The sequence below is a fragment of the Ictidomys tridecemlineatus genome, chromosome 4, assembly GCF_052094955.1.
Source record: "Ictidomys tridecemlineatus isolate mIctTri1 chromosome 4, mIctTri1.hap1, whole genome shotgun sequence".
In the NCBI taxonomy this organism is placed as follows: Eukaryota; Metazoa; Chordata; class Mammalia; order Rodentia; family Sciuridae; genus Ictidomys; species Ictidomys tridecemlineatus.
This window is the reverse complement of record NC_135480.1, coordinates 146,502,283-146,524,154: the sequence shown is the minus strand read 5'-3', so window position 1 is coordinate 146,524,154 and position 21,872 is coordinate 146,502,283.

Genomic DNA, 21,872 nt, shown 5'->3' with positions numbered 1-21,872 from the left:
ACTGTTCTAAGAGTTTCCCAGACATATACTATTTCAGGCCAGTTTTGGAGAGAGGGACATACAGTTTCCTTTTGGAAATACAGTTTCCTTTTACCTTAGTTCAGTTTTGCTGTTTCTGGTTAAGTCCAAGTTTAAGAAATCAGCCAAATGTCTTATCCAGATGTAGGATGCAAGCCTGAGTAATTTCCTCTTTACCTGCAGGTCTTTATGCTCTGCCCTTTTGCCTTGCTCTGACCTCAATGACTGCTATCTTGAGGCAAACAGAGATAGCAGGCTCCAGAAGAAAGGCAACATTCTTGATCTCATCATAATCAGCAAGCTCTGGGCCTCTTTCCAATGGAGTACCAGTACTTAGGCTGAGGTTTGTCAACCACTGTTTATAATTGCTTCAAGAATGAAAACAGAAGTGGCCACCTTTATGACTTTTTTCACCTTGACTTATGGAGACCATTGGCAGGAAAAGATTCCCTGGGGGTGGCAGGGGGGAGATGTTTCCTTCCTTCTCTACCCGCAGCCTGAGTAGCTCTAGTCTGGAATCATCACTTCAATCAGTTTTGCTGAAAGTGGTTGAACTAGCACATGCCAAGATATAAAATCTTTGATACCACTTTTCCTAATCGGACAGCCTTAGCTCATTGCCCGCATTCCATGAAAGCAGGCAAAAATTCCATCAAGGGAATTTCTCTCTGCCACAGCATAACAACAATGACCAGCTTCCCAGCTTAAAGACTCCAAGTCCTCATTGCCCTGTTTCTTCCACAAAGTCAATTCTATATTTTAGGTTTGCATAAAGCATTTCTCTTTGAGACACCAAATTCTGTTATTGGTTTCATAGTATGTGGAGCTCTGATTCATAGTACCTTGAAAAAACAGTAGCTTAAACATAGTAATGATTTCCTTTGAGAAGCCTAGATGCAGGGAATACAGGGCTAGTAAGGGAGCTCCATTTCTGTACCAGGTGTCCTGTCCACCTTCAGAATTATATCCACCATCTAGAGAAAAAGGTAGGACATGAAAAATATGTACAGAATTGATCTAATCCCTTTTTAAGGAGCTTTACTGAAAGCCCCTTGTCAATAATAATAATAATAATAATAATAATAATAATAATAGATTCTGGTAAAATGGATCAAGATATTATCACAAACGGAAAGCTAATAAAATCACACTCAGATATATTAAGTCAAGATTTTTCTACAATTGTAATTATCTTTTTACTATAACTGGAATAATTCCCAGAGAAACCCTCTAGATTCAGTTGTCAAGGGCAACACTAATATCGAATTTTGGACTTTGGTAACCACAGAAGAACTTTTTTTTTAAGAAGGGTTATAATAACCAAAATTATCTATTGATGATTGGATAAGAGGCCTGCCTCAACTTTACAGTGCTTATAAAAAAATCTCTGCATTTTATAAATTCAAAAGAACTTCTCAGCTGGGATGTAGTAATTTCATTTTCTCTAAAATATCAGTGTAATCACATAAAAGGGGAAATGGCCCCAGGAGAAGTTCTCTTGCTATTAGCAGTAACATACATAAAACTCTTTTCAGAAAAGAGCTGTTAATCATGTCATTGGAAAGGGCCCTAAGAAGTCATTTGTGCCATCTTGGATAGACAAATGAGTGCCCTAACCTTAAAAATATATCCAAGGAAGACAATTCAAACTTCTTTTGTTGGCTTAATTATTATGTGCTCTTTCTTGGGGCAATGTTCAAAAGTGCTGATAATTCTAGTCCTTTCAACAGGTATTTATTTATTGAACATCTACTTTGTAATTAAAATAAGAGAAACAAAGAAATATAAGATTTGGTTTTTGACAACAAAGAGATTGTTAATCCAACTGAAGAGAGAAAACATGGAGAAGGAAGAAAATTTGCCATGGTGTGAAATGGCCTAAAAAGGATTGCTGGAGGAAGGAGAAGGTATTGGGCATGAATATAATAATTCAGAGAGTGAATCCTAGGATAGAGAATATTTCCATACATGCAGTTTTTAGTAAGTTCTCTCTATTTCTCCTTAACACCTTTTTTTCTTTCTGTCCCCCTCTTCACATTGGTTCAGGTTTCCATCAGTTTCTACCTAAAATATTATTCTACTTCTCCATTTATAACCACCAAAGTCTTCAGCAATCCATGCTCAAAATGGTCAAAAAGTGATCTTTAAAATAAGAGATCTAATGGCTTTTCCTAGGGCTAGAAATAGTGAGAAGGTAGAAAGCATTCACCTTGGATACAATATATAAGGAATTGTTGGAAAATTCAGTCATCAAGATAACTCACATTCTAATGAAATATGTTTTAAAAATTAATGCAAAAAATCCATGATGAACTTCAAGTAAAACAGAATTTTAAATAAAAACAGGGTCTGATAGTGCTGTGCTAAGTCACATTGGAGCCCAAAACAATAGAAAATATATGCTCTTAGACATGTGTTGTGTGTATTTGTGTGTGTTATGTTTTTTTAAGATATGGGGTTTTGCTGTGTTGCCCAAGTTGGCCCTGGACTCCTAGATTCAGGTGATCCTCCTGCCTCAGCCTCCAGAGTTGCTGGGACTATAGGTGGGTACTACACACCTGGCTCAGATACATGCTTTTATATGTTTTCTTAAATGGTTGTTTTCTACAACATTAAAATAACTAAAAAAAATTGGAAAGTTGAAAAAAGTAGGTGTATGGAAACTCACAACAGTATTTGAGTTTAAATAGATTACTTACACTAAAAAATATAATTTATTATCATTTTACTGTCTTGGCCTAATGAAGATAAACTTCATGCATTCAATAATGTCTCCTAAACCTATTTCTTGCTTAATGCTCTTGCTCATACTACTACATCTCTTTGGGATAATTTTTCCCAATTGTACGTCAGGTAAATGGCTATACATTTTCCAGAAATTAGCTTTTCCTGAACCTTCTTCCCTGCACCCTTCCCACCAAATCAAACGAATTGACCACTCTAACTTTGTGTTTTGCATGGAAGCCTGTACATGTCAAAAAACTGGTGTCATTTTGGTTGGTCTAAGTATTTTATTATTTGTCTTCACTAGAATAGGAATACATTAAAGGTTGGTATTATTATTCTTATTCATTGTCAAGTCCTCACTGACTAATACAATGTCTGAACCTTAGTAGGTACTTGATAATATTTGTTTAATGACTGAATTGAAGGACAAACAATGGTGAAAAGTGTTAAGCATAGTCAAAGAAAAGTAAGTAGAGCTGGGCCTGGTGGCACACACCTGTAATCCCAGTGGCTCAGTGGACTGAGACAGGAGGATTGTGAGTTCCAAGCCAGCCTCAGCAAAAGAAGCATTAAGCAACTCAGTGAGACTCTGTCTCTAAATAATAAATACATTAGGGCTGGGATGTGGCTCGGTGGTCCAGTGCCCCTGAGTTCAATCCTCAGTACCCACCCCCCCCAAAAAAAGTAACTAGAAAATCTTTGTTGGGAAGTTAAGAGATATTTTCCATAAAGCTGAACATTTATATTTAAATAGAAATAATTCATAGCAATTGATTACAAAATAGTCAAGGTATTCAATTTAATTGATTAATTATTTGGTTAACTAAATTAACCAATTAATTATATTAATATATTTGTCTGATTGACTAACTTTTCAGTAAGCCTAATCTGTTGGCTCTTGGTTGTAATAGTTTTTGCCTGACTTGGCAGAAGAAAATCAGAGTCTAAATAGAGAAGTTATGAAAAAAGTATTCTCTTTTATTTGATAACTAAAAGGTGAGACACTGTAGGAAATATTTACATTCCACTGCAATTTCTCTAAAATCTTACAGACCTGAAGTTTCACCCATTGTTCAAGGTCAAGGATCTTGTCTACAGCCTGGGTTATTTTATTTATGCCTAAAGTACCATGCTTCAGGCCCGTAAGTTTTTCAAGGGCCTATAAAATGTTTGAGCTAGTACCAAAAAATAAAAATTGACTCTAAAAACATAAAAAAGAAAATTGCATGGACTGGGGTTGTGGCTCAGTGGTAGAATACTTGCCCCTCATATGTGAGGCACTGGGTTCAGTCCTCAGAACCACGTAAAATGAATAAATAAAATAAAGGTACTGTGTCCATCTAAAAAAAACGAAAATTGCAATATTAAAATTTGGAAGTATTTAACTCAACTTGTACTGAAATGTTTGAAACATAAAAAAGCTTTTTATTAGCTCCACAATATGTAAGGAAGGTAGCACCCTTGAAATTAACAAGTATTTAATTCCATGTATCTAAACTGTGACATAAGGTCACATAGATGAGGTGACCTATATATGTAACTCAAATATATATTACATTTAATTTGAAATATATTTTACTATGTATAAAAAAAGAGAGGTTTCCAAAAGTTAGAGTTCATAAGGTTGATGAACTATCAGAACAACTGTCTACATGCACCATCATAATTCACATCAGGGTGATTATTATCTCTTTACCTTACAGGAAAATTCAGAGTGGTAGGTCAATGCCCATAGAAATGGCTCCAAATGCATTGGTTTTTAAGCATCTGAGCCTGAACCCTAACTGAAAATTTAACATAAAATACTATGTTCCTTAGTTATTCTAATTTTTCAAAGTTTATATTGTGTTAATAGAAAATGGAAAGTTTAAAGAACATGTTTCAATTTTAAAACCAATGCTTATTTATGGTAAATAATCACAGAGTAAATGTTTGTCATTATTGGAGTTATCAGTTCAAGATAATGAGCTTTTACCTATAGGTACTATGTAATACACCCTTTGCTTTTAACCCATCAAGAATGAGGGAGCAGGTTTTGGATACAATGGATAGCAAGTTGTGACAATGTTGAATTTAGTCATTCACTGTATGCATGGTCCATATGATCAAAAACTAAGAATACTAGCCAGTTCTTTAAAGTATCTTGCAGTTTATCATCTATAAATTGCTACTTTTATGCCATTTTAAAAGCCTGTTCTTAGGGACATAATATTTAACAATGTCAAGAACCAATTTACAGAACACTGATCTTATTCTAGTAGAGTCTATAGTTCATTTCTCATCGTGGCAGTGGCACACATAGGTGGTAGGATAGTAAGGAGCATGTGGCAATGTCTTATTGATGAAGGCCTGGGTCCTACCTGCCGTACCTTAGCAGGTGTAACTGCTAGCTAGAGAACACTAAAGGTGACCCACACCATGAGTTCATTGCAGTAAGCCAATGTCTGTGTTAGCTAAATGCACATCTGGAAATGACTGCTTGCTCAGGCACCATGTGCCAGATGAATAAATTCTTGTTAAGCAACTGTACCTGGCTGACTGGAGAAATTGGAAGTTTAGTTCAGAAGTGGGGGTGGGTAATGGGATTTGCCATTATTCCTGTCTTGGAACAGACTCAAAAAGTTTGATTCTGGAAAGAATGTCATTTGGAATATAAACCATTTAATTCTGGTTTTCTTTACTGAATCAGCTGAACCACGTTAATTCTAGATTTAAATCATTTGAAATTCATATTTGCTTTGTAAATTTATGCTGCCCTCACAAGAAGTATTAATTTTCCTAAAATTCTTACAATTTTTTTTTTATAAAACTCCACATGTCCACCTGCCTCTGTCTTCAGTTGAACATTTACTTTCTTTTTTATCCCTATTACAGATAAAACAATGAAGGCACAGTGATTTCCCCAGCGTCGCACAGTTCTTGGGTGCTAAAGCTTTCACTAGATGTTATATTTTGTAGCTCTGGTCCAAAGACTGTTTTGTTTTTTTTTTCATCCTGGTCTCAATGTACCCTTGGCTATTTCTTGTATTTCTTAATTCCAGTTCTGAAAAGGCCAAATAGAACTGTTAATGTTCACATTCAACAAAAACATCTGTTATAGGCAGTTGCTGACTGACTAGTAATATTCATCTTCTTTGCCCGATCTAAATTAGACCTGGGAGAATCTCTACATTTGCTGCTAAACTATTAAGAGCTCCATATTGGGGCATTTTCCTGAGAGAAGAAATAGCTCACATATCTCTTCTTAACGCCTGTAAAGAAAATTGCCCCCAAATGGCAAGCTGTGACTTCTCCTGGGAGGGAAAAGAGGATTTCCAGAAAAAGTAGAATCTCTTGCTTTGGCTAAGGAGCTAATTCACCTTCTTACTGCTTCATCTAGCAAATATGCACACCTATATCCATATATATATATATATGTATGTATATATATATGCCTCCTTCATTGAAAGGGGTGAACTGAATCCATTCACATCTAATGTCAGCTACTCCGCTTGAGCACAGAATCCCATTTTTGTTTCCTGCTCACAGACTCTGCTTCTTCAGCTAATCGCCCCCTCTATCCTTCACACTAGCATACATAGATGGTTAATATCTCCTATTTAAAAACAAAGTTGTCCTTGATTTCGTATGCCCTCTAGCCATGTCCCATTTTTCTGCTCCCTTCTTTATTGTGAAATTTCTCAAAAGAACTGTCTCATTTTCTTCACCTTTTATTCTACCCTCAGCCATGTAAATCAGATTGCTACTACCACAGCTCCACTGCAACCTGTTGTATCAAGGTCAACAATGGTTTCACTAACCATATGGTCTTGCTTACCCAAGAAAGTCCCAGTTTGCACAATGTCTTGGCAAAATTATTAATAATTTCCCTCTCACTATTAAACAACTGTGGATTGGACTATAAATTACATGGACAATAAATCAGCCAACCAATGACCTCCATCTTGCAAATTTTGCCACTTCTCCATACTGATCTTTCTCAATTTCCCTGAAGTACTTCTTAATGACCTGTTAATGTTGGCACATTGCCACGTTTTCAACTGAATTCTTACTCTCCTCTTCATCCACACACTGCCCCTTAGTTATATCATCCAGTCCCATGATTTGAATACCATCTATATTCTGATAACTCATAAACATATACTTCAACCTGTGACTTCTTCCTGAACTCTAACCTCACCTTTCCTGACTACCTGATGCACAGCCACTTGTATATCTAATAGGCAGAGCAACTTTAATGAATCCAAATTAGAACTTATAATTCCCCTGCATTTTTCTCCTACCCTTTTCTATCACTCTCACTTTCAGCCAGAGGCAACACCATTACCTCTGTTTCTGTAGTCAAACACTGCTGCACCCTCTTAGTACTCTTTCTTCTTTACAACCCACATCCAATCTCTGGAAAGTTTCATTTGCTATCTCAAATCTATCATCAACCTGACTACTCTCTCCATCTCCATAGTCCCTGTCACCGTCTACCCTTGCCAGACTACTCATGGTCTTCCTGTTCTATTCCTGTTCCTCCACAGAGCAGCTGGAACACTACTTCCCAGGTGTATATTGGTTTAGGTTACTCTTTAAATCAAACACCCAAAGCATTGAGAATAAAATTGAGACCTTTGGTTTCCTTCATTTCTTTGAACTCAATTTTAATCATTCTTTCCCTTGCCTCTCTCACTCTGTTCATCCACAGTAGACTTTGTGCTGAAGCTCAAACATGCAAACTTTATTCTGTCCTCAAGATTTTAACTTTTGTTTCCCTGCACCCAGGAAACTCTTCTTCTGAGCCTTCTAATGGCTTTGCTCCCTTTTTTCATTCAGGTCTGATACCTGAGCTAACATAGCACCCTAATCACTCCCCATCCCCTTATGTGGCTTCATTTCCCCCTCTGGTACTTATCAGCTCCATATTGTACTATTTTGAGTATGTGTGTTAGTCAGCTTTGCATCACTATGACTAAAATACCTGACAAGAGGAGGAAAGGTTTTATTTTGGCTCATGGTGTTAGAGGTTTAGTCCATGGTCAGCTGAGTTCATTGCTCTGAGACCAAGGTAGAAGGGTAGAGTGGAGGAGAACTACTCACCTCATGGAAGGTGGGAAGTAGAGAGAGAAAAGGAAGAGGGGGTCCAGGGAGGGTGAACACCCAGTGACCCACCAGTGACCCACCTCCTGTAGCCATGTTTCACCTGCCTTCAGTTACCACCCACTTCATCCATTCAAACTAGGATGGCCTGATTAGGTTATAGTTCTTATTATCTAATAATTTTACCTCTGAATATTCCTGTATTAACACAAGAAGGTTTTATGGGATACTTCATATCCAAACTATAAGAGTATGCTTATTTTCTATACCTTTCATCATGATGTGAGTTTAAAAAAAATTTAACAAGGATCCTGTCTATATGCTTATCTTTGTATTCACACTGTCTAGTATCACCATATTGGATACTCAATAAATATTTGCTGAGAGAATGAATGAATCACAGCTTTCGATTGGTTGAATTCAGAATTCTGAACACTCTTCATTCCAGCAAGTATTTGTTCCCTCTGTATTTGTAGAATATTGATTCCATTATCAGCATTAAAAAAAATCTGTCTAGTTGAATGATACTCCCATAGCCTATAAACTCCCAAGAGATAATAATCGAAGGAACTAATTAATCTAATTTAGTCTCCAAAGAGCTGCACATCAGGGTGCCTGACTTTCTCATGTCTCTTTTAAAAGAGGCAGGCATACTAGTGTCTGTTGTATTCTGCTGCCTTTCCTATCCTCTACTAACCCCCCTCTCCTCCCCTGCCCTCCCCTCTTCTCTCTCTACCCCCTCTACTGTAATTCATTTCTCCCCCTTGTATTTTTTCCCCTTTCCCCTCACTTCCTCTTGTATGTAATTTTGTATACCACTGAGGGTCTCCTTCCATTTCCATGCAATTTCCCTTTTCTCTCCCTTTATCAATGGATGTGTAACCGATGTGATTCTGCAATCTGTATACGGGGTAAAAATGGGAGTTCATAACCCACTTGAATCAAAGTGTGAAATATGATATGTCAAGAACTATGTAATGTTTTGAACAACCAACAATAAAAATTTTTTAAAAAAGATGCAGGCATATCTATGTGAACTATAAAGACAACAGTGAGCTTCCCAGGCCTGAGTGGCCTGGACTCTTCCTCACTAGTTTGTTATTCAATCTCTGCAGAAGTCTGAATTTGGTTTCATATCCAACAATAAAACTACATTTGGGTAAGGGTTAGACTGGAAGAAAGAGTGAGAGATAGATATATACTTCTACAACTCCCTGGAGAAATGCAAACATATCAAAAACATTAGGAGAAAAATAGAATAGTCAAGAGTGCATATTAAATCAGATATGCATGTCAGATGTGAAAAAATAGACATATCCCTCATTCACCAATAGGAAGAGCTATCATAACTATATCTGAGCAATCGATATCTCCTCATCTTTAGTTCTTGTCATGTGAGTCTGTCACTGTCAAGGCCAGATGCTTTGTTCTGCCTAGTGAATATTTAATTCTCCAGTGTGCCTTGACCTAGACCATCTCTTTTAGTAGTTTACATGAGTGTGTTCTCTTTCCAAAAGCCCAAGCCCAGCAGTGGCCCTGTAGCTGGCATTTCAACTGGGAAAAATAAAGCCCTTTGTTGATTGTGCAGAGAAACCAGGGCACATGCAGAGTTTTGAAGTGCTTCATAATGTGGTAAGCATCACAAGCCAAGAACTATCTAGTTTGCAGTAAAAATAAGGATGGTAATGGCAAAATGTTTTAGCATGAAGACATCATTTTAACTAAATAAGTCATAGCTATCAGACCTCACTATGACTGAGACAAAATATCTTTCAAGACTGCCACCCTGGCCCTGATTATACACTCCTGAATGAACATTCCAACTGCTAACTTGGCCTCCTACTTATTCTGAAACCAGAAAGGAAGGGTTTTCATGCAACCACCCCCAAACTAAGTTAATAATTGGTCATTTGATCATTGCTTTTTAAATATTAATTCTTTTAAACGAGTAACTTTATATCCTATGGAAATAATCAGCAATATGGTTTAAAACATAACATCATATGAAAATGTTTATGACAACATCATTTGCAATAAGGAAAATTTCAGAATAACAAATATTGTATGCCTAAGAGTGGTGTGTAAAATACTAGATAAATTCTTATACATTCTGTCATTGAAAACATACTTTTATAACTATATAACAATATGGTTAAATGCTTACAACATAATGGTAAATGAAAAACATGAATATAAAGCTTTACTTAGTATGATCCAAAATGTATAGGCATTGTGTATGGTGTGTTATAAAAAATCACAGAAATACAGACACCAAAATGCTAATAATTGTTGCATCAATTGATAATTAAAAACATGATTTTTATCCTGCTTTATAGTCTTTTTTTCTATCTTATATATTTTGTAATCTCTAAATTTTGCATGAGTATTTAATACTTTTTAAAACAAAATTATACATAATTATGTCTATTTATGTAGTAGTTTAGTTGAATATGATTTTTGTACTGAGGCATACCACATTTTCTACACATTTTCCCCACCAGAAAAAAGAAATCACTAAGTTACATAAGTCATTAAGTCCCTAATACTGTACAGTTTAAAAAGGTGATTTAAATGAAAGTGTAACTGCCACAGTGCCCCAAATCATAAGCATTTTTATCCTTACATGCGATTACCTTGACGAAACGACACAATTAAAATTCTTAATCCCAACCCAAATGCCCAGGTGCCTATAACTCATCAAGTGCTTGAGGAGTTAACTTCCAGAAAAATGAGTAAGTAACATGAGTTGTGACATATCTATTCTCCTACCCCCTCCCCCATCTCTGAAAATATCCAGAATTTGCTTTAAAAGCTATGCAAAAATGGCAACCCCCCATACAGATAAAAGATCAAGGGAGGGAATGAAAGATGAAGCAGCAGATGAGATAATAGACAAGATAATTACAGAGCTTTAAAAGCCTTGGATTTATTTTTAAGATGTAAGAGCTCTATTTAGAAAAGCCCATAGCTAACTTTATGTGAATCTTGAATGAATTGTTCTGAAACATGTGAATAGTAATGAAATGAAGGAAAGCAAAGCTTGCTTGCTTTTTCTGCTTAACATCCCTTCTGGTGGCCCATAACTGACGGCCAATGATGTTCTGACCTTTGCATGCAAAGCTGATGCCACTGACCGCTCCATAGGTAGATAAAAGTTTGGGGCTTTATAGAATAAACTTTTCCCTCTCTCTGTGTTTTTGACATGGCCCACAAAATAAAATTGTCATTTTAGAGGAATTAGGAATTTTCTTTCTGGCCCTCTGTCACTACACTCCACGGAAGGAAGAGTAACTTAGTTGTGAGGCAGAGAACAGACTGGTCCTTTTCCTGCTATTTTATCTTTGAGCTGACCTGTTCTCTGATAGCACTTGATATTTCTCTGGAATCTGCACCCTGGATTCAGGTAGCATTCTTTCCATTGCCATCCTCAGGCCTAGAGCTAGGAGTTCTATGGTTTTATTTTTGTGCTAAGATTAGATGGGCAAATGTCATCCATGGTCTAGATGCAAAGTTGATGTTTTGGTCTTTGACTAATTTGTCTATTTTTTAGGAGGTTCCAGATTTATAGAGAGAAGGGTTTGATTCCTACTAACCTCACAGAACTCTAAAAGGCTGCATTTCCTTGAGGGCTGTAAATTAATACAGACCTTCCCATATTTCAGGATGGTCCTGTAATATAAAAACAATATAAGCCTAAATATTGCCAATACTTCTAATCAAATAGAAGTTGGGGCTTGAGCCACAGAACATATTCTAATTCACAAAAATTCTTTATATATATATATACTTTTTAGTTTTTTAGGTGGACACAATATCTTTATTTTATTTTTATGTGGTGCTGAGGATCGAACCCAGTGCCTAATGCATGCCAGGTGAGCGCACTACCACTTGAGTCACATCTCCAACCCATAATTCACACAAATTCTTATTGATACAATTTACAGGTGTGTTTCTATGTGAAAGCAGTTTTCTAGAAAACAAAATCCCAGGACTATTAGGAAGAATGGATTGATTGTTGATGACTTTAGAATTAGATGGGTACATTGTGGCTTCTTGGACAAGAGAACAAATTATGAATTTGTTTTGGGAAGTCATCTTATAAGGTTCTTCAATCTGGTTCAAACTAGGGTCCAAACTTACAGGTGAGAGTATGCTGAAAATGTAATACCCTTTTCCAGCAGAAGACTAATTTAGTCTTACTTGTGTGATGATGATTTTCTTTAAGTGTAGGTAACACCACTCACTTTTAAAAACAGAGTATGGTTATTTAATCCTGGTCCTCTAAGATAGATACCTAGGTTAACATTAAAAAAAATCAAATATAAATTCATAAGACGAGAAAAGGAATCTATAGAGCAGGGGAAGGAGAACAGGAGAGGGGCAGGAGGACAGGAGGGAAAGGGGTCAAGGTGGATAATGAACTGAAATATATTTCAATGTGTGTAAGAGTTTGATGGCATGAACTCAGTGACTATGTATAAATATAAAGGTCTAATGATTAAAAGGCAAAGTTTTATTAGGAAACTGCCCTCTATAAGAGCAAATGGGGAAGAAACTTGGAAAAAAAGAAGATTAGAGTCTTCAGATGGAGTACAAGTCAGGAACTGAGTGAAGGAAAGAAAAAGCAGAGGTCAAAGAGAAACATCCTAGGCAGTGACTGTCTGGGAGTCCCACAAATCCCAGGAACTGGCCTTCCAGGGTATTCCTACCCGGCTTGGCCATTGGCTGACAGCAGCGTGGGAAACACAGCCTGGGCACCAATCACTGATACGGGACGAATTTTGGACCGCCCCAGCTGGTCAAACAGTTCCCCATAGTTGGGGTTTATGAGGCGATTACCATGGCCACCAGACCCAGGAATCAGCAGCCAAGGGGAACAAAACCAGATTGTTTCCAAAGCTATATTCTCACTGCTATGATTACCCTTCCAGTGGAATGCTTTCATTTTACCTTGGAAAGATCTGATTAAGAAATTCACTGTTTTTAGTATGTTGTATACACCACTGAGAAACAGAGGAAAACAATTTGCTAATGAACAAGTTCAAGGGGTATTCAGAATTTACCAAGAATCATTTATTTGTGCCTCTCAGGTAAGGTACTACACCCAGTGTTCCATGCTGTTCTTCCATCAAAGAAAGTGTTTTCTCTGAGTGCTAGCTCCCTGTTACCTGCTAACTATCTGAATTCCCACTATGTGGGGTGTGAGTGTGAGTGTGTGTGTGATGTGTGGTTGTGAGGTGTGGTGCTGGGGAACTGAGGAGAGAAGCAGAGAGAGGTTTGAGATCCCTAGAGCTCAAACACATGTCAGTATTCAGTCAATAGCTAGCTGGCACATGTGGAGCTAAATTTAAACATATGTTTTTGGTTTAAAAACCTTGCTCTGACTGCCAAAAGAAAAGAGGATCTTAAATTTTTCTTTTAACCATCCTGAATTTATAATAGGGTGGTCTTACAAAGCAAAACATAATAAAATGCATTTATCGGAAACACATTTATGTTTGTTCCAGAAGAACAAGGTCATAATAATTTATCTAAAAGTTTTATGGTGGGTTATTCTAGGCATTTATTTCCCAAAGCTTTTGCATATTTCACATAAGCCTGTGTAATGTAAGTTTTACAATGAGTTCCTTAGATAAATCACGTTTACTATCACCGAGATCTTTTTTCATCTGAGTACACAAGGATGAAGTGATGTTTCTTTGTTGAAAAGTGAGAATCTGAAATGGCTTATAGGCTATGGCTTCACTAAATCTCTTGATTTTTTTAGCATGAAAAGGAATGAGCAAACATGTTCCTAAAATAGATATGTAGTCCTCTCTACCTAGAGTAACTTTTGATCACCAAGACCATCCAAGAACAGGATACCTGACCTTGAGGATTCTTAGCCCTTATTAAATAGCCTCTTCTGAGTTGTGTTCCAGCATTGTGTCTTTTACCTCAGTTGATGGAAATATTTGAAATTTGCTATCTCATACTGCAGGAATATTGTTAAGGTCTTTGTTCACAAATATCAACTCCTTAGGGAAATTTCTCACCTGTCTCAATTCTTGGAAATACATTTTTCCCCCAATCTACCTGACAGATGTTTCTCTTTCATGGACATTTGTACTCTTGCATCTGATCATGATTGCTTCTTTGCTTTGGGCAGCAGGAAGCTCAAAAGGAAAAGTCACAACTGGTCTTAACCATTGCATAATCCTCATAGTATACATATTTATATGCTAAATCTAACTATTCTCTACAAGAGTTAGTATTACTTTATTGTATTTTTTCAAAGTCCATAGCAATTAGCATTTGAAAAAAAAATCTGTAAATATTCTGAAGTTCTACAGTGAAACTGAAACCAAACACAATTCATTCCATATCCCCAAGGATCTTTCTTCTCTTCCTGAGGATCTCTAGGACTACAAATGGTAACACACCTTCTAGAAGAAGGCAGATAATCAACAGCACAGTTTCTGCTCAGAGTATGCATCTCTGGTTTACTGAAATGAGAATGTGAGCTGATCCTGATGCAAGATACACTGTTGCACTCCATAATGTGTGCTAGTCTCCCCCTACATGTGTGTGTGTGTGTGTGTGTGTGTGTGTGTAGCAGGAGGTTTTGACATCCACAAGGATATAAATAATATGGTGACATTTCACATTTCCCTTCTTCCTCTCCCTCCATCATTAATGGTTCTTCCAGAGCTGAGTCACATTGTCAAGTTCAATTCTCTCTAAAAGCACATCTTCAGCCCTTGCATGGCTCTGACTCACACACCTGAACTCTTTCTTTTATGTCACACACACTTTTACTTTTGAACTCTAACCCTCTTCTTCATTGCCCTTTTCAGCTTGGCTTTTCTTCCTAGTTTTCTTCTGTTCTTCACAGCCTCTGACACTGAGCAAAGTAGCATCTGATTCTCTTGTTACCCAGTTTTTTTTTTGAGAGCCCATTACAAACTTACAAAGATAAAAATAACAATATGAAGGATGTATTGTGCAAATCTTTTTAAAAGCCTGCAAAAACAGCAGAAAGAAATCAATTAGAATTGCCATGGCAACTACCAACAATTTTATATGCAAGAATGAAATAAAATAAAATAAGAAAAGTAACAAAATGGAAAATGCATAAACTGATTCAGATACCATGAAGTGTTTATGAAGTAAACACTGTAGAGTTAAGCCTCATAAAAATAGATTTTATTAAGGTAAATGAAATATAGCTTAACTCTTCACTACAAATGAGCTAGGTATGTATCATGAAATAAATTACTATTGATGAACTCTTAATGATGTAATTTTTTAGTTAAAACAGTTTTTGGGAAACAAGTTTAGACAGATTGGAAGAGTAAATTAAAATGTATAAAGTGCAATTTAAAATAATATTTTCCTAGGAGAAGATTGCTTTACTTCTAAAAGTATTTTAAGCTCATATATTAAATTTGATAGCTCGAGGTAAATTAAAGAAGTGGGATAAGATAGATAAGAAAAGTAACTGATAGGAATTAGAAAAGAACAAAAAGAGAATAAAATCATGGCATTTGCAGGTAAATGGATGCAGTCGTAGAAGATAATGCTAAGTGAAGTTAGCCAATCCCCAAAAAACAAATGGTGAATGTTTTCTCTGATATAAGGTGACAGGCTCATAATGGGGTAGGGAGAGGGAGCATGAGAGAAATAGATAGGGCAGAGGGGTGGGTGGAGAAAGGGAGGGGCAGGGGGTTAGCAATGATGGTGGAATGTGATGAACATCATTATCTAAAGTACATGTATGAAGACATGAATTGGTGTGAACATACTTTATATACAGAGATATGAAAAATTGTGTTCTATATGTGTAATAAGAATTGTGATGCATTCCGCTGTCATGTATTTAAAAAATAAAAGAAAATTAAAAAAGAAATAGGATTCTAAGACATACTTGGTCTGGATTTCTGTCTTCATCCCCTAGAGTTAAGAGATGAATTCCCATATCCACTACTTGTGGTTGTCAAACCTGCCTACAGGTAAAAATTGCCTGGGCCATCTAGATCTGTTTCCCAACATTACTACATCTGGCACCCATGACATACTATTAAATTTGACTATCAGAGTATAACCTGGATATTAGTGTTTTTTCGAAGATTTCACATGATTACATATGCAGCTGGCACTGAGAACCAGAACTGTATCTGTCCTTTAGCTAGCTTGTGTTAATTACCTATTACCTGGAAATTCAGTTATCTCCCTATTGGGGTTACTCTGTGTGGTGTACAGAAAAATGTCCCTCTCCCTAGATGTCTGTGTCCTAATCCCTGGAGCCTAATCCCTAATCCCTGTGAATTATTAGGTTACATGGCAAAAGACATTTACGGTTGTAGGTGGAATTAAGGTTCCTACCATTGTGATCCCAATATAATCACAAAGATCCTTATGAGTACAAGAAGATACAGGAGAAACAACCAGAGGGAGAGAGAGCAGTGTAAGAAAAACAACCTGCCATGATGAGAGGAAGAAATGTCATCAGCCAACACATGGGCAGTGTCTAATTGCTGGAAAAGGCAAAGAAATGAATTTTCCCTTATAGCATCTGGAAGGAATGCAGCCCTGACCACAGCTTGATGATCCCAATAGTACCCACTTCAGACTTCAAATGACAGAACTGTAAGATAATTCATTTGTATCACTTTAAGCCGCTAAATCACAAATTTTGTTATAATTGAGTTATCATAATTGGTTATAGCAGCAATAAGAAACTAATACATAAATCATCATAAAATTATCCCAAAATTCCTGGGCCATATGTAGTCCACAAGTCTGTAAAACTTAAATATCTAAGTGTTCTCCTCTCCTTCATGTCACTATTATGAACTTGCCCTTGACAGTACCAGGGAAGATTCATGTCTACAGAAGCTACCCCAAGTCCAGACCTCTGTGGTTCTTTAAGAGAGGCAGCTCAACTCTCCATCTTGATCTCAGACATAAGTTTTCTACAGTTGTTCTTCCTTAGTTCCTCATTAATACTCAGCTAATCTATGCTCTGAGAGTCTGGATAACCTTCACTTTCTTAACCTGAAAAGAGGGTCTGCTGATGGTACTTCTTTTGGGGGACAAAAGTCTACCTATTCTGAGATTCAGTTTCTAACTTCTCCTTCATAACTGATGGGTATACAGTGCCTCATCTTACCATTTCTGCAGGGTCACTTGCCCTGCACCTGCTCTTGTAGTGTAGCTGACTTCCGAGATGCCAAATCTTTTTCTTCTCCCCTCTTCCTTCCTTCCTTTATTTATTCATTTATATTTTTAAAATTTTGAGTCAGGGTCTCATGAAGTTTCTGAGGCTGGTCTTGAACTTGTGATCCTCCTGTCTCAGCCTCCTGAGTCTCTGGGATTACAAGTGTGTACCACCACACTCCATTTCCTCTGACTACCTGTGAGCTCCAAAGCAGGTTCTCTCACAGAGGAATAAAAAGCACACATTAGTTCAGTTCTAGCAGGCATCCTATTATATGGAATGTCCCTCTGTAAGCCTGAGAATGATGGGGACTTCCAGTTCATGTGAGGAAGCAAAGGTCAATTTTTTTTTCCCATAGGATCTTTTGGATACTAAAGCAATGTCTATTTCTCTAACAATCTTGGATGAGTCAAAGAGTTAGTATAAGGAGTATCAAGACCTAAGAAAGACCTCACCATCACAGAGGACATTATTTAGAAGGTGACTCCAGGGTCCTCACTTTGGCATTGCATCACAGGTACACCAGGAATCTCACAGGACTTGGGGACACCTCCATCCTCGCCGCCCTTCGTATCCTGCTAGGGAAACGTGCTAATCATTAATAGCAATGTGAAATTTAACCTCGAATTCCACTCTCCTCACCACTGCTCTTCTTTGGAGTAAAGGTGTCAGATGTACTGACAGTTCTGCCCAGGGATGACTGGGCTTTCCAGTTTAATGATGTGACCCTATGGCTGCCCCTGCCTTGGAATAAAGCATAATCAGAAAGAAACTCTTGAGAGTCTGTGTGTGAAAAGACCAGGAAGGAGGGGTCAGTATAAGATTTAAAGAGCACATACTAGTGGGGGAAGAGGAGAGAGGGAGAAAAAAATTATAAGGGACATTGGTTGATTGTAAACTGGTGAAAGCATGAATTTTATAATTATTCCTTTTGTTTTACATTTCAGAGTTGAAATTTTTGTTGTAGGTGGAAACTGTACTAGGATTCATATAGTATGTAAACCAGAGCTGTTAATTTGAAAAAGGCACTGGGTACCTGCTTCAGCTTTTGATCTGGTGTCTCCTAGAGGTTGAGAGGTGTCCTGGAACCTCAGTCCAGTTTCTACAGCTTCATGGGAGTAGAGGGATGGACACAGTCCACTCTTTATTCCTGCTCCTATAGCAAAGAGATAGGCACCATTTTTTAATCCAGTCTGATTCCTCAAACAGGCAAAATTTATTTAACATCACACAGAGTGTTTCCAATGCAAGAATTAGCTTTAAAAGTGATTATTTTCAGGTCCCTAATGAGCTCTGCTTAGAACTAAGGGTTATGAAGGAAAGCATTTTATTTTGATTTCTCTTCAATATTGAAGAAGTTAATAAAAGCAAATGTTGTGATGCAAAGATAAATTAGAATCCTGAATTTCTTTGTGAAGGCAACAAAAAGCATGGAATCCTTGTGGGGAAAGTTGCATAAGCCAGCTATGAGCCCTGGAGTACTCTAAAATGAATAAGTGGTGTGCCAGGGAGAATGTACACACATATACATGTTGGAAAGTTCAACATATGTTCTATATAATGATTGGTAAATATAAGAGTTTAACAAAAAGAACAAAAAAATTTCAAAGAGAAGCATACAAACATGCTTTTTTAGAGTGAGCAGATTAAAAGCATAAGGTCTATTTTTTTTCACGGTTTTAACTTCATATGGATATCAAGGAAATGCTTCACAGTTATTTCAGCATTCGCCAGACCTGGGTTTGTGGCTCAGTTTTACGACAAACTAACTCTTTGAGCTTTTAGATGTTCAGCAAGTTACTTTACCTCCCTAAATCCCAGCTTCCTCATAAGTAAAATAGGATGAACTTTTTAAAAAATACTGTAAGTGCTTATTGGGAGGAAATAATGCACTGAAGTATTTTATATATAATCACTGCCCATTAAATATTAGTTTTTTTTCCCCATCTGAAGAAACCTGTTATGCTGAATAACAACTTGAAAATCAGTCTTTGGGGGAAATAAGAAAAGAATGAAGTAGAGAAGAATGAAAGAATTTAAATGGGCAGGGAATTAAAAGATGATGAGTGTTTCCCCAGTGCTTTAACTTGTGCATTAGGTAAATTAACCAAGCTGATCATAAACTGATTTTTACCAATTCTTTCATCTTAACTAATATCCTCTTCATATTTATCTTTGGAGAGACAGATCCCAGAAAAAAGAAGAGGACAAAATTAAATGCCTTTAAAACCAACTTGAGGAGCTTGTTACTCAGAAAAGCAAAATAAGTAAAAACTTAAAGCAGTGGTTCTTGAAGCGTGGAACATAAGACTAATATAATGTTCTCAAATAGTATTTCAAAAAAGTGGAACATTTCAAAGTGTATTAAAATAGTAAGGGTAAGCTTTATTCCATGAAAATTTTATTTCAGATACACAATGCATATATGTGTATTGGGTAGTAATATAAATTATATTTGTTATTTTGGATGGTTTAAAAAAAAATAAAATCTTCTGCTCAGCTAGGCGGTGGCACACGCCTGTAATCCCAGTAGCTCAGGAGGCTGAGCCAGAAGGATCATGAGTTCAGAGTCGGCCTCAGCAAAATCAGGTACTAAGCAACTCAATGAAGTACTGTCTCTAAATAAAATACAAAATAGGACTGGAGATGTGGCTCAGTAGTTGAATGCCCCCGAGTTCAATGCCAGGTACCAAAAAAAAAAAAAAAAGTATCAAAGATAAATGTCTAGGTTCTTTTTCAATAACTGATATTTTTCTCTTGGCTTGTTCTAAGAAAGGGCCTTAGCATTCTTCACTACAGAATTTGAGTGTCCAAATAGCTGTATATCTGTTTCTTTATTCTGTCTGTTCAAGCATTGGTATGGTTTTACGCCACTGTCACACTCATTTGATAATAGGTAGAGCAAGTCTTCTGACGATGTTCTTAATAGGTATCTTTAACATATTCCTTAAATAATGGTCTAGATTATTTTAAGCTTTTTGTATTTAAAAATAAAATTTTAGGATCAGCTTATCCAATTCCATTTACCAATCTGTTGGGATTCTGATTGAGATTACATTGAATCTGTATATCAGTGTTGGAGGAATCACAGGTTGAGTATCCCTTATTTGAAATCCTTCAGACCAAAAGTGTTTTGAATTTTTGAATATTTGCCTATATATGATGATATATCTTTGGTGGTGAGACCTAAATCTAAACACAAAATTCATTTATGTTTCATCTATGTTATAAACATAGTAATTTTATCCCACACTTTAAATAATTTTATGCAGAAAACAAAGTTTCATGGTGTAAAAATTTCTACTTGTGGCATCATCAATATTCAAATTTTTTGGATTTTGGAGCTTTTCAAATTTCTAAAGTTAGGATAATTTTTGACCTGGATAATTTTTATAATTATAATTTCAGTTTTTAACATATATTTATAAACTACCTTTCCATTTCTGAGATCTTCCTAAGTGTCTCTTGATAAATTTTTACAGTTTTATCTGAAAAAGCCTTAGACATCTTTCATTTGGATGTATTCCTGGGGAACATAGTATTTTGATGTTATTTAAAAATGGAGCCTTTAAAATATTTTATTTTCTGTTATTGATGACATAGAAAATATTGACTTTTTTGCAAATTGAATTTCAGCCAGCAAACTTGTCTACTCAAATATGAATTAAGATAATTTATGTTTATATTCTTTTGGGTGCTTTAAATATACAACCATATATTCTGTAAATAATAACAAATTTTCTTCCACTTTTTCAACACTTTCTTTTTCTTGCCTTGCTACAATAGCAACTAATGTTAAAAAGCATAATGTTGAAAAGATAATATATTTGCTTTGTTAATTATGTTAGAGGAAAGACTTCCAATTTTTTACTCTAAGAATATTATAATAATTTCTTTTTCTCTGCAGATCTCCTTTATCACCCTACGAATGTTTCCTCTTTATCTTTTTTTATAAGTTTCAATGATAAATGGATATTGAATTTAATGATACTGTATCTTATATTCTGGGAAAATATATCTTGCTCACAATGCTTGTTTATATTTTATTTAGAACTTTTTCATTTATATTCATGAGTGAGAATGGCTAGTAGCTTTCCCTTCTCTTATTGCTCTTGTCGGGTTTTGTTATCTAGGTTATTCTAGTCTTACAAGGTAATTTTGGCACTGCATCTTATTTTTTATTTTCTGAAAGAGTTTTTAAGCCTGTAATGATTTATTTACTCCATAAACATTTGGTAAACTCATCATTGAAACTATCTGAGTGCACTTAGAGTTTTATTTGGGGAAGGATTTTAATTTCTGAGTCCATTTAATGGGCCTATTCATTCATAGTCTCTGTTTCTTGAGTGATAAATTAAATTTATCCTGAAACTTCTCCACATCATCTACATTTTTCAAATGAAAATATATGAAGTGGCTTATACATTCTCTAACTTCTTAATACCTGTAGAATCATCCCTTTTCCCATGCCTAATATTAGTTAATGTTCCTTCTTTCTTCTTTTATAGATCAATTTTTGCCAGGACTCTATCTCTTATCAACTTGTTCAAAGGACTATCTTTCAGCTTTGTTGATCATCTCTAGTGTACATATTATTTGATTAACTTCTGCTTTAATCATTATTTTTCTTTCTCATTTCTCTGAGTTTAATTTGCTATTTTTAATAGTTTCTTTAAAAGGATGATTATATCATTGATTTTTTTAGTCTTTCTACATTTCTAACAGGTTCATAAATACTATGTTAGCAGCTGCCCCCAAGTTTTGCCCAAATTACAGTGTTTTTATTATCATTGAGTTCGAATTTTTAATATACATTGTGATTTCATCATTTACTCATTAGTTA